The sequence below is a fragment of the Borostomias antarcticus genome, assembly GCF_949987555.1.
Source record: "Borostomias antarcticus genome assembly, chromosome: 9".
Lineage (NCBI taxonomy): Eukaryota > Metazoa > Chordata > Actinopteri > Stomiiformes > Stomiidae > Borostomias > Borostomias antarcticus.
In genome coordinates, this window is record NC_140242.1 from 23,858,660 (window position 1) to 23,873,280 (window position 14,621).

Here is a 14,621-nt window from a genome sequence, read left to right on the forward strand (position 1 = left end):
AATGGCTTTCTGGATTACAGATTAATAAAGAAAATAATAAACATGTTTCAGGTATTACCCCTCTAACCTGGTCATAACCATTAGTAGTCTACATCAGTATGTAAATACATGAAAATAATTGTAAATCAGTGAGGCAAATATGTGTAGCCTACTACTTGAACTGAAGAAACAGTGCCACATAATAATCCTCTAAAACCTCACCACTAAATGTTCATTGTGCAATATCAAAACAAACTGGAGCAGCTCGAACGTTCGCTTACAACTGCACACGCAATAACTATCAAAACGTCTTCCATCACGCGAACCACACTCACCGCACAGCTAGCTAGATGACCGCTAGCCAGTCTCCACATTTTCCTCATCTATGGACATCCGTCATTGAAACATTACTAAACAGTCTACATCATTATGTCAGAATCTATATGCTTTCTTTACATACATTTCGTGAATGTTTTGAGTGCTTTTTACATGTTACTAACCTGTTCATGAACAGATAAAAGAAGGAGACAGAGAGTTAGGCCGGTTCCATTTGCGTGCATCACACAACTAATAGCCCTCATCCTGCCTGTGTTTACATATCATGACATATCGCCCATCCCAGAGTACTGCCACCATGTTACAGTGCATGCCGCAGGATGGTCACACATTTTCAGGCAACCGAGCCATCCACTAAATCCACCTCTCACACCACCACAGAGATGGGGCAGGTTCGCCAGCAGCCCATCGATCTTGCACGCCTTAGCAAGCTGGCATCAATTGATTTCCGAGCATAAACAGAGCATCCTTGATATAAGGGACAGCTTGATCGGCGGGGCACGCTGGAGGAAACCGAGGCTTACGCATCGCGGGCAAATGGTCAAGTTCCTGTCCACTGCCCTCTCTCCCCCAGACCAGCATGATTTAACCGGGTCCCTTGCTTCCTGCGATTATTCTGCTTCCGAAGCACAACACTGCCAGAGCCTGGTGCCGTGACACTCTGGGGTCGACAGTAATGACTCCTCCAGCTCATCTCTGGCTGGCCAACCATTAACCCATTACCTGCACACAGCCCATCCTGGTCCTACAAAACAACATCACCATGCAAGCCAAATAAGCCACTCATAGCCCAGAGGTGAAAAGGGCCAGTGCTACTGGACAACAGCGAAGCCACACAGCAGTGCATTATGCATTTTTGAAAGAGTTACTGGGTGCAATTGTGCACTCAGAATTTGTGGTTGAGCTCGCTGACAAGCGAACCTCTGTGAGACTGTTGTAATCTGCGGTTTCCCCCAGCCTGTGTTTATACCAGCACAATGGATGAGAAGTGGACAAATGGAATAGAGCAATGGTTTGTGGGTGATTCCTCATAGCATTTCATCAGTGTCAATTCATGGTAGGAATTGCTTTCAATTCATAATGAAGCGAAAACAAAACTTAATTTGTCATCGCAGATGAATATGGAGTCTTTCTTAGATCATCCAATAACAACACTTACTGTATTCGATTAAGAGAAACCTGAATATTTAAATTAACGTTCATCGATTATCATTTTGTACGTGATGTAGAGCCGGTGCCTTAAACTACACTGAAATATTATCAATTATCGGGCTTTAATTTTTACTCTAGCGATTCCCCCCCTCCAGTCCCCCTGTACCTCTCCTCAGTGCTGCACTAGAGAGGCTTCATTAGTGGGGTCCAGCGGGGAGAGTGCTGGGGCCGGGGGGGATGGAAGTCATAAAGCAGTACTACTCAGCGCATGGGCATTACACACTGACCCTCTCCATCCCTCAGTACTGCACCGGGCACCAGTGACACAGTAAACCACAGGCTTTTCAAACTCAATTTAGTCCCGCATTAATTATTCCACTAAGTGCTCTACGCCCTTGCTCGCATTGAGAATCATAAATGTATAAGGTTGGGGGGGGTGGGGCATGTTGTGGCGGTATTGTACACTTACCATTGCGATCATACAATTCCCATTTGAAATGATGGTTCCGAATTAAGACTAGCGGGCTGTGTACTTGGAGAATCATATATCTCTGTTACATTAGACAAGTGCTCCCCTTGGCTCATGACCAGAGAAAGTGCTTAGAGTCTTTTGATTGCTTAGACTTCCATTAACTTCCATTAAAAACACACTAGCTACAAAGGAACACCGTATGCCTCTATATCCATGGGTTTATGGCAGGTTAAAATGAAGAATTGGCACGTGTGGCTCGTATTGGGATTTGGAATTGGCATTTCACTTAATTTGAGTGGTAAAATCACTTTTAAATGTTCAGTTATTACTCCATAGATTTGAATGGATCTTTTTTTTTCAGTCTGCCCAACAGATCTGATATGAAACATACTGAGCACGTGCTCGGCCTGCTAGTCTACACAGGTCTGAAATGCTTCTGTCTGTGTCCCCTACCATGAGACGGCCCCAGGGTCCAACTGCCCATTCAAACCCATGACCTTTGGTCAAGGCTCCAGATAGACAACCCCCCCCCAGACATAAGCCCTTCAGGCTCTCTGCTTTGTGTTCTCATGACTGTAGGAGGGGTGGTGTTCAGTAGGAGGAGTGGTGCTCAGTAGGAAGGGTGGTGTTCAGTAGGAAGGGTAGTGTTCAGTTGGAAGGGTGGTATTCAGTAGGAGGGGTGGTGTTCAGTAGGAGTGGTGTTCACTAGGAGGGGTGGTGTTCAGTAGGAGTGGTGTTCAGTAGGAAGGGTGATGTTCAGTAGGAGTGGTGTAGAGTATGAAGGGGGGGTGTTCAGTAGGAGGGGTGGTGCTCATTAGGAGTGATGTTCAGTAGGAGGGGTGGTGCTCAGTATCAAGGATGGTGTTCAGTAGGAGGGGTGGTGTTCAGTAGGAAGGGTGGTGTACAGTAGGATGGGTGGTGTTCAGTAGTAAGGGTGGTATTCAGTAGGAGGGGTGGTGTTCAGTAGGAAGGGTGGTGTTCAGTAGGAGGGGTGGTGTTAAGTAGTGTAGTAGTATGTCCTCATACTGACCTCTAGCAATTGTAATATGTCATGCATCCATGTCCTTTCACAGGGATGAATTATGTTCTCCAGTGGGACAAATTGAAATAGTATGTTCTTACATGACAGGATCTCCTCTATAATGATATTCGGTACATGTCTACAGACCATATGTGTGGAGTTCTCTCGTGGGATTGCCAGGTAGCAGCAAAACAGCAGTGTAACAGTATAGTGTTGTCTGTAATGGTGGTTAGTATTTGTCGGGCTAATATCTCTAGCTAGCTACGTAAAATAACTAGCTTTATGTGCCGCCACAGACTCATAATGAACTGAAAATGCCTGCTAGCAGTGATGCTAATTTTCACAATGTTCCACCCCGTTTACTTATGCTAACACCGTTAGTAACCAGAAAAGTAGTAGTTGAATGAAATTGGTCGTCTTCTGGTCGATCTAATGGTCAGTAAAATCGACCAAATGTCAAGAGGTGGACATCATTGGATTCCTCTCAGCCTACAAAATCTAACTACCTGCAGTTAACAGTCAATCACTGTAGTTATAAGCACGGAGGATAACCACCCATTGACGGCCATTCAGTTGGCACAGAACCACGATGAGCATATAATGGTGCATTTTCAACGTGCACTTTGCGTAAATCTTAAAGCTAAATCTCGCAGATCTAGTGAGATCAATAGTTGGTTGTTCAACACTTAAAAATAGGTGAATTCGTTTTGTGTTGTGGCAAAATTGTAACACTTTATATGAAGGTCCTTGTAATAAGCGTTTGTTAATAGGTCCTAAGGTCCTTATAAGATGCTTATTACCTCCACCCCAGCAATAGCGCAGTGTGAGAGATAATGTTTTTGGTGGCGTGTGTTCGTGTGTTAGCAAGATTACACAAAAACTACCAGACCAAATGTTAACTAATTAATTTGATTTATCTGCCCCCGATGTTGCAAGTAATGCATTCTATACATGTGCAGCCCTGCAGAGTTTGCTGTATGGGTCATGGACTTCATCATTTATATTTTATGGATGGATGGATGGATGGATGGATGGATGGATGGATGGATGGATGGATGGATGGATGGATGGATGGATACAGTAGATAGAACTCTCAGGACAACCATGACAGGCACTTTGCACTAGTGTAGAGTAGGCCTACTGGCCTGTATGTGATTATATTTTTCCTAAATGTATGGAAAATATGGAGGGGTTTTGCCAAGTTGGGGTTCGTTCCTGTGGTCTCATATATGTAAATGTTTTTTTTGTGTTCTTTGTGAACCCTGAGGTAGAAACTTTTGAGTGACATTGCGTGCTGTCGTAATAGAGGTGTGGGAGGGTGACCTTGGGCTGCTGCAGGAATGTAGGGGGCCGGTAGGAATGCACTGATCTTGTGAGGACATGGATTGGGTAAAAACACAGGACCTGTGCACGTTATAATAGTAAAGTAGCCTACACTTGACAGCATACGAGAAAATGACAAAAATACGTTTTTATTTCAGTTGTTGTGCACCAATTGAGGGGAAGTGTATTTTTGCTGTATGGGTAATGGACTTCATCATTTATATTTGATAGATGGATAGATGGATGGATGAATGGATGGATGGATGGATGGATGGATGGATGGATGGATGGATGGATGGATGGATGGATGGATAGAACACACAGGACAACCATGACAGGCACGTTGCACTAGTGTAGAGTAAGCCTACTGGCCTGTATGTGATGTAATAGCCTACTACTACAACTGATATGTCAACATAGCGACATATGGCGGTGAGATCATGTTGCCCAGGAATGTTCACAGTTTAGATGACTAACACTTTAAGTAAGTGAAACTGAGCATGGGGTTGGAATGAGCCTCAGCTGGTCCCAGAAAGCATTGCTTCCTGATAGCTATTTATAACCATACAGCTGGTTACTCGAACACCATGTTTGGAACAGGGATTGAAGTTGATGACACCCAAGCTAGCATCTACTGAGACAACACTGGCATAAGCTCAATCGATTTTGATCCTGGGTCAATATCATGACAGATATGTCTTCCTGTGGTAGTTCCATGGTCTGTATATAATGTGGTGGTCAGGGAAGAATTTTTACAGCTCACTTATCTGGCCCCCGGGTGATTACTGTTTTTTTGCTTCCCTCTGGAATATGTAGAGAGTGGGTCGTATGCCCACCTCCCTTGTTCTCTGTAAAGCGCATTGTGTTGCCTCTGGGTATGAAATGCACTATACAAATAAAGCTTTGATTGATTGATTGATTGATTGTGGTGTGCTCCTTCCTCAACGCTATCTTCTCGTCATCTAAATGTAGCAAAGCAACCAAGAGGAATCAAACACTATCTCCTTGAACAAATGTTTTCCTCTATGAATAGCATTCAGTTTTGTTACCATAAAGCTCAATGTTCTCTAGGAGGACCGGCAGGTAGTTGAAGATAAACAAATCTTCCACTCATTCCAGAGATAAGATACAGAGAGACGTGATGCATCATGGGACATTAAGACACTCTGTCCTTCTGCCGTTGCATAAGTGCCAGGAAATACAAAAGACCTTCACTGCAAACGAGAGAGGAAAGAGACGTCGAATTCTTTCTCCTCCGCTGGGATCCCAGTCTGCAATAATGGTGCGGGCTTAGTGACATTCAGTGCTGATAGAGGACATCATTTCACAGGAGACCTCACAGAGCAGCTAGACCAGGAAGAATGTGGCCACGTGGAACTGGGCTGAATTGTCAACATTTCCCAGAGGATGCAGCAGCTAGACGAGAAGCACTACGCTGGCACATTTCTGTTGAGCGTACCTTTAAAAGGCAACGACACAACGTAAAAAAAAAAAGGATCCAAAACGACAACAATAGCGTAGAGAGCCGCTGAGCACCTTGTCTAAAAGAGGGAGAGGTCAGAGGTCAGGACGGGCGGTAATAAAACCATATGCTCGCTGTTAGAAAATGAAATGTATAGGTAACACAACGATCCATCTTCATTAAACTATTTCCCTCCCCCTTTCTGAAGAGGAAATCTGTTCTAAGAGGTCAGATGTTATTCCTAACCCTCTCCGGTGCCTGTGCGATTTTAATAAGGCATGTATTTAAATATAGCCTACTGTATAACCAAGTAGCAGTGCAGCATGGTGTTCACACAAGGGGCGGGAGTGTAGTTTCCATGCTGACTGGCCACCGTTCAAGGCTGCACTTGGAGGATTTCCGATCGTCCCCCTCTGAGTGATACATTGCGGTCTGACAGATGCAAACTGTGGCATTTAGGCAAGCGCCGGGAGCGTGCTGTATCCGCTGTTCAACAGCTAATACAGCTCCGACTCTGCCAGACTAGACCACCACACATCATATTACAATCCATAAATACACAGTGAACACCCCATTTCATAAATATGGTGCTATATTCTGTGTATATGTGTGTATTCATATTGTCCTGATCCATATTGTCCTTTTTTGCAGTTGTATACAGTTGCGTACCCTATGTCACTGCGACGTCGCTCGTCAGTAGGCCCTCACTGGCCCACGCTGGGTTTGATCTTGTTTGCTCTGACTTACAAACACACATGACCACCTCTCATAGCTTTGCGGTATCTACACTGAGGAGTGAGTTTAACCAATTCAACTTGGTTACACTCACCCCCCCTATACTCCCTGTCACACACCACAGCAACCCCAGCTGGTCGAGCTGAGCTCAACTGAGTATCCGGGTCATGGCACCACTGTCACAGGTTTCACTGCGTCGCTCGTCGCTTCCACCCTCACTTGCCCATGCTGACATCAATCTGGGGTCTTCTGACCAGTATTCATTTTGACAGCAAATTATGATTTTGTTTTAGTCATAGTCTTTTGACTAAAATGCCATTTAGTTTTAGTCATATTTTAGTCATCTGACTTGTTTTAGTTTTAGTCTAGTTTTAGTTGACTAAATATCATTACGATTTTAGTCGACAAAATCTACCATAGATTTTGACAACTCAAATTTAACAGGCTTAGTTCAATCAATCAATCAAGTTGGATTTATATAGCGCCCTTCATGAAACCCAGAGCGCTTTAGAGTCCAGTATTCATTCAGACACAGTCATACCGGTGGTGGTAAGCTACATCTGTAGCCACAGCTGCCCTGGGGCAGACTGACAGAAGCGTGGCTGCTTCTGTCAGACAGTTTCATAATGAAGCATTCCTCTCCCCCAGTCTGATGCTAACTGTGTTTGTGCCTGATATAGCAAGCTATAACATTATCATGTCAGCACTAGTTGGCTAGTCAGGCTAGCTAACATCAGGCACAGGCTAGCTAACGTCACCGGAGGAGAGGGGCTATGGCGGCGCCAGTAGCTAACTGTTCGTGTCTTATCCATCTAGCTACAGTATAACATTAGACAGCAGTAGTTGCTTAGCTAGCTAACCCAGACTAGCTAACGCTAGATACCCCCGCCAGCCGCCACAAGCATAGCCCCACTTGTTGCTACACAGTGTAACGTTAGCTAACCTGTGCCTAACATTAGCTAGCCACTAACGTTAGCGTTGCAATGATCAGACACTTCAGTTCTCCCCCGCCACAAACCTACGGGAAACACTGGTTTCTTTTAGCTTGTATTGTATTTGAAGTATTTCAGAAACACGCCAGCTTGGGTTTAGCTATAGCTAAAGCTATAATACAGCTATAATAAAGCTATATAGCTATAGCTATAATACAGTAACGTTAGCCGGGGGTGGGGGGGTGCTTACCTTCTCGTGGTGAATTTCGGGATGACTGTTCTCCAAATGTCGCTTTAAGTTTGTTGTATTTTTGCCAGTCATTTTCACCCCACACGGTTTACAAATGGTTTTGTTTTCCTTTGCATCAAATATGAAGTTTATCCAGATGTCTGCTCTCCTCTTTCTCCCGGTGTGTGGGAACGTTGACAAAGACATTTCTGAACTGTGGTCATTTACTGAACAGTTCAGGCGCAGCAGTCGTATGCTGTTAGTTGACTTCCCGCCGGCCGGTGTAGCAACGGTACTATTCAAATGTAGGCTAAATACGCACAGGCTACCTGTAGGTTGCATCCAACTCGTTCTATTAATACATCCATAATCCAACTGCGCACATCCCGAACCTCGACATTCTGATTTGAACTTTTCCCATACGTCCCTCCATAACCATTTTAGTCTAGTTTTTATTTGTTGACGAAAATGTAAATAGATATAGTCATAGTTTTTGTCATCATTCATTTTTATTTAGTTATCGTCTCGTGACGATAACCCAAAAAACTTCGTTGACGAATAGTTTTCGTCATAGTTCTCATCAACTAAATCAACACTGCTTCTGACTCACGTACACACGTGACCATCTCTCATAAACACATTTTAGCCAGCTATGCCACCGAACAGCTAGCTATTCGATGACACAGATGGCATGGTTTATATAGCCTACTGAGGAGTGAGTTTGACCAATTCAACTCGGTTACACCAACAGTACATTGGTTAGGAATGTTCTTGTGAACATCACAAACACATGCCTCTCAGACATGGAAAGCTATCTGTGTTGCTCAGGATGAGAAGTATATTTGTTGTGAATCAGCACAATGAGTGGGGAGAGCAGAGACTAGATTAATTACATATCTCGGAGCCCAGTGGAAAAATTAGTTTTTTTCTTTTACTTGTCAACAAAACTGTGTACGTGCAAAGTTCAAAAGCTGTTTTGACACCATAATTAGGTGATTTATGTTGTTTCGGTAATCTGACACAAGGATGGCATCACTATCTTGCTGATTCATAAGGAAAATACTCAGTGGCTTTGGAGGGCGGATCAGATGAATTGCCTTTTTCATGAAGTGATGTTTGTCTAAATAAATGCTCTGTGATCAATCTTCAGTTCCTCAGCAGAGTTTATTGTCTTAACTGGCTCCTCGTTGTCTGAGCAATAGGTATTTTAGGTAGCTGATTACCTCATCACTCCGGGGCAAATATGTCCCTCCATGAGTAAGCAGGTACTGTACCTTACCGTTCCTTGTGCAACCCAAACAAACACAAAAGCATGACCTGAAAAATATTTAGCATCTCAGTCATTGTTTTGAGACCCATACAATTTCAGTCATAACATTGCAAAATATACTGATGATATTCCAACCATCCAACCATTCTGCAGATAATAATATCAGAAGAGGGTGTACTCGAGGAAGAAATATTCTCTAGTGAAGAGGGTGTACTCAAAGAAGAAATATTCACTAGTGAAGAGGGTGTACTCAAAAGAAGAAATATTCACTAGTGAAAAGAGTGTACTCAAGGAAGAAATATTCACTAGTGAAGAGGGTGTACTCAAGGAAGAAATATTCACTAGTGAAGAGGGTGTACTCAAGGAAGAAATATTCACTAGTGAAGAGAGTACTCAAGGAAGGAAGAAATATTCACTAGTGAACATGGTGTACTCAAGGAATATTCACTAGTGAAGAGGGTGTACTCAAAGAGGAAATATTCACTAGTGAAGAGGGTGTACTCAAAGAAGAAATATTCACTAGTGAAGAGGGTGTACTCAAGGAAGAAATATTCACTAGTGAAGAGAGTGTACTCAAAGAGGAAATATTCACTAGTGAAGAGGGTGTACCCAAGGAAGAAATATTCACTAGTGAGGTGAGGTAGATTTTCTCTTCTTTGTATCTACAGAGACATTCTCTGTCTGGTTTCCAGGCATACATTAATTATTCTGCTTATATGAGTTAGCGTGCTGCCAACCTATCTGAATGACTGTCCTTCTCCAGAGCTGGGCTCTGTGTTCTTTAATGTGCAATTTAATGCAGTTTATCCTAATCCACTCCTCAGATAGAGGTGAAGGAAAGAAATGGCACTGTGTATTTTATGCAAATTACAAGACGAGGTGATTAATTTCTAATGGGCTTTTCAGTGCAATAGCAGCCAGTGTGAACTGATACGAAGGGCAAGGACATTAGGGGGTGGTCCAGGCTATGGAGGGCTGGTTCTGCCTGCTCTCTCTGATTCACCACGGCATGACGGTATCTCGTAGCATCTCAACAAAATGCCTCCTCCATTGATGATCAGAGCTTTGCAGATATCTGCCTCCCACTGGCTGCGGTCACAGGGCCAATTTATGTCTGTTGGTGCTTCATGTCCCCCACTCGGAATCAATCTAATTAATGGATTGAGGTTTCTATATTGTATCTCATCTTTGTGCTGAACTCTACTGTCTCAGGCTGTTTTATGCAGTATGACTTCCTATACATTACCCAGTGCTTCCACGTTGTACTGCATCATTCATTAGTGCATCATTACATTGGCAGCTAAAGAAAATGTGATAGGGGTGAGACTTTGGAAAGCACACACACACACACACCAACACACACACACACACACACCAACACAGACACACGCACGCACACACACACACACACACACACACACACACACACACACTCACACACACTCACAGACACACATTCCTCGGCACTGAATAGCTGCTCTGTGTTCTGTCCTCCACAGAGGGGCTGTAGATGGTTGTGTATTTACAGGAGAACAGGACCCCAGAGCAGCCCAGTGTCTTTCCAGAGAGACACAAAGCAGCAGTGGCACCATTCATGCCTTCAGCTGACAGAGCTAATGATTACAGCCAGGACAATGCCCTGCATGTGTCAGACAATCAGCAAATAATTTATGTCTTCTTTTCCACTGTTATTTCCATGGAGGGCACTAACAATGTTGCCAGTATTAAGCCCGCTGCACGGGAGAAGCGAAAGAAGGGAGGTGCTGTAAAAGAAGGATGGCGGGAGAGAGGAAGAGAGGATTAGGGAGCGAGAGGGCTGGTGGAGGAGGGGGAGAAGTGGCAGGCTCAGCTCTTTTCCTGACTGGAGATGCACAGCCATCTGTGAGGAGACAAACGCGCGTATGGCCATCATTTGTCCAACATCTTACACGATGTGAAGGCTTTTCACTCGCCATGCCAGCCTGTGTGGCACATGATGTATGTGTTTCCTCAGTGCTGTGATTACTGGCGTGGAGCTGCAGAGCAACGCTCTTCACCTCATCAGTTCCACAGGCTGCCCTCCAAGGTGTGTGAGGGATTCGTTGCGAGATGGCTTCTGACACGCAGCACAACCAAGGCGTACCGGTGTGAATATTATACACTGCATTTCGCCACAGCCACACACTGTGACCAGATCAATCGGGGTGGATGAGGAGAATTAGAATTTTAATAGAGTGCCTCGCTGCAGTAATTAAAAATAATGATAAGATTTTTCCTAAATGTATGGAAAATATGGAGGAGTTTTGCCGAGGTGGGGTTCGTTCCTGTGGTCTCATATATGTTTTTTTTGTGTTCTTTGTGAACCCTGAGATAGAAACTTTTGAGTGACATTGCGTGGTGTCGTAATAGAGGTGTGGGAGGGTAACCTTGGGCTGCTGCAGGAATGTAGGGGGCCGGTAGGAATGCACTGATCTTGTGAGGACATGGATTGGGTAAAAACACAGGACCTGTGCACGTTATAATAGTAAAGTAGCCTACACTTGACAGCATACGAGAAAATGACAAAAACAGTTTTTTATCAGTTGTTGTGCACCAATTGAAGGGAAGTGTATGTTTGAGGAATGATAAACCATTGCACAATACATTAAACTGCATAACTGCTTACAACAATGTACCAGAAGATAATGCTATCTGTATCATACAAAACATTTGTACATTTCATTGTTTTGCCCTTTCTCTGCTCAGCCATTAATCAGAAAAATGATTTCAGTGGGTGTAATGAAGTTTTACTTCATTTGGAGTGTCTGGCCCTTTGGCCCTCTTGGGCCAAAATGATCATTTCAGGACCAGCAGGTGATAAATAACATCTTGGGTTATGATTAATATGGCACACCTAAAAGGCCAAGGAAGAAGTGGAGGAAAAGCCCAAACAACAACAATGGTGGCATCAGCTAGGCTGGGAGACAAGTAGGTGATAATTGTAGTGGGAGTCGGGGGAGCCGGCCGCTCTGCTAGAGAGGGCTGAGCAGCAGAACAGCGGAGATGAATCAAACGGGGACTGCTGCTGCTTTCCACCAAGGCCTTATTAGACGCAGATGGAGCCACTAGCCTCACGCTTCTTTAGTTTTGAAAACTCAAGCTCGCAGCAAAAAATCTGTAACTGACTCTATGAAGCAGAGAAGGCCAACTTTGTCTGAGTTTTTTCTTTCAATTAAAAAAAAAACTTGGACCAGAGCTTTTGTTTGGCTTGTTGTGATACCTGTAGGTCGCAAGCACATCAACATTGTTCAATGTTCAAGTTAACCGTGTTGCGGTCAACAGTTATACATTGGTAGCATCAATCAGGCCAGGTCGATGTATTTCATACTCTTGTTGACCTGGTAACACATCCTCAACCAAAACAAGACTGTGACCTCTGCAAAGTTTAAGAGCAAGGCAGGATGACCGTTAATTGTTTCTCAGCTCGCGGCAAGAAATCGCTCGCCGTCTCTCTAACTAATTGAGCTGAGCCTCGATCTCTCAAACCACCGAGGGTTGTCTGTCAACTAAAAGATCTCTATTGTGTGGCAACCACTGCTGCAGAGAGGGCAATGTTGTTGCAAGATGACCTGAGAAACCATCCTGTGTCAATTGGTGTCAGACTACATGTGCAGCACACCGGCTTGCCTGTGGGCACAGCGCCAAACTAGACACATTGTGTCTCAAGGAATCTAGCCTGAGACGAGGCTAAAGTGGTTGTTGTCGAAGGAGCCTGAGGGGGTGACCAGACAGGTAGCGACCAGACAGGGATCTGGTCTGGCGTCGGCCAGCCCTCCCAACCATGACTGCAGCTCACAGCTGACTTCAAGAGGACAGCCATCATCGGCGTTGTAACGTCGGCTAGCAGCGAGGAGCTAATCTCCTTGTAATCACAGTGCTTTTCTTTGAGGTTATCCTTGTTACTGCTACATCAGCTAACATGATAATCCCCTAATGTGTGAAGCAAACGCTTCGCTCCTTGGTTCCTCCGGGGCAGAAGCTGAGGGCTCTTCATTGCCAGCCTGTGTCAGGGCCCTGCGTCACAGAGGGAGCTTTGTCTCCCATCAAAGCGGAGGAAGTTCTCTGCTCCTCTGTGCCTGTGGCCCCTGAGTGAGCATGCTCTGGACCGCTCACAGTCTTTCATGTCCCAACGAAGGGGGAAAAAACTGACAATTGAACGACGCAATCTTTGACCCCCAAGATGGCTTCTTGGAGCACTCAGCAATTTGTCTTGCGCTTAAGCCCCCCAAAAATGACGACCAATTATTCTCATGTCTGCAACAGTGAGCCACAGTAATGAATAGCCTAGCGTGCTCTTGAAATTGAGTAGATTTTTAGAAGGGGGTTAATTGTATTCCTCGAAACAATGCCTGTTCTTAGTTTTGCCACTCTGGTACAAACCAGGCCATCCAGTTCACTGGTTCTGGAAATGAGAGGAAGAAAAGCCATTAGGTTTCCCCCAGCCCCCCCAGCTGTGAGTGGGCTGCAGCAGGTTAAGTGTCACTCAGAAACGAGTATTCTCCTGGCGGAGTAGTGGACGACACATCAGCTGCTGCCATTTTTGTAACTACATTAAACCATCCCTCCGAAGGCCTCAGTGATGCATGCAATCTTAATTTTTATTACAGCAATTTATTATACACTCCCCAAGCTTATGACAGCCCCGACTGTCATTAACAGATTAATTATAATTTCCCCCTGCGCTCAGAGTGAAAGAGAAATGTGAGTGCATGGAGCCCCCCCCCTCCCCCCCCACCTCTTAAAAACACAATAAGAGTTCGGTAGCAACATTTCATCAGTGCAGAAGCTTTGCCCTTCACCCTCCTGAAGGTAAATGAACTGGAGGAAGCAGGGCTCTGCTCCCAGGTCTCCCTGCTGCCACACTGCATAACAAAGGCCAACCCTTCTTCAGAGGGACATAGGGGTGGGGGGTCTCCTCTGGGCTTTTCATGTGGCGGGGAGCTCCGACAGGAACGACATGAAGCCGACATGCAGGCCGCCTTTGGCCCCGCCTCCTTTGTAGCGTGCTCTGAACAAATGGAAATAAACATGACGGGGAAATCAAAGGAGAGTGAAGGGCTGAGATCTGTCCCCTACTTCACCCATACTAGGGCACCTCCCCTGCATGGACGACCCATGCCGACCCATGCCCAGCTGGGCTGGCCGAGACAGCCCTGATCCCAGACCAGTCAGTCTGCTACACCAGAGGCACTCTGTAACAGTAGCATGTCTCTATCTGTGAGTGCAAAACGTCAAAGATCAGGTTTTTGAGTAGTTAGAACACTACAACAGAGGATCCCGTTTCCAGGTGTAACAGGAACAGTAACTTTTCATGATACAGCCGTTCACATGACAAAACAGGATCCCATTTCAAGATGCAAGCTATATGAAGAGTACTGTGAAAGAACGCCTTATATATATATGAATAACTCTGTGAAAGAACACCTTATATATATATGAAGAACACTGTGGAAGAACTCGGGATTAGAGTACAGCTTATATAAATGAAGAATACCGTGGAAGAACAGCTTACAGGTATGTATATGAAGAGCACTATGAAAGAACACCTTATATAAATGAAGAACACTGTGAAAGAACACCTTTCAGTATATATTTGAAGAACACTGTGGATAGAACAGCTTATTTATATGAAAAACATTGTGAAGGAACACCTTATATATCTGAAGAGCACTGTGAAAGGGGCGGCTGTTCA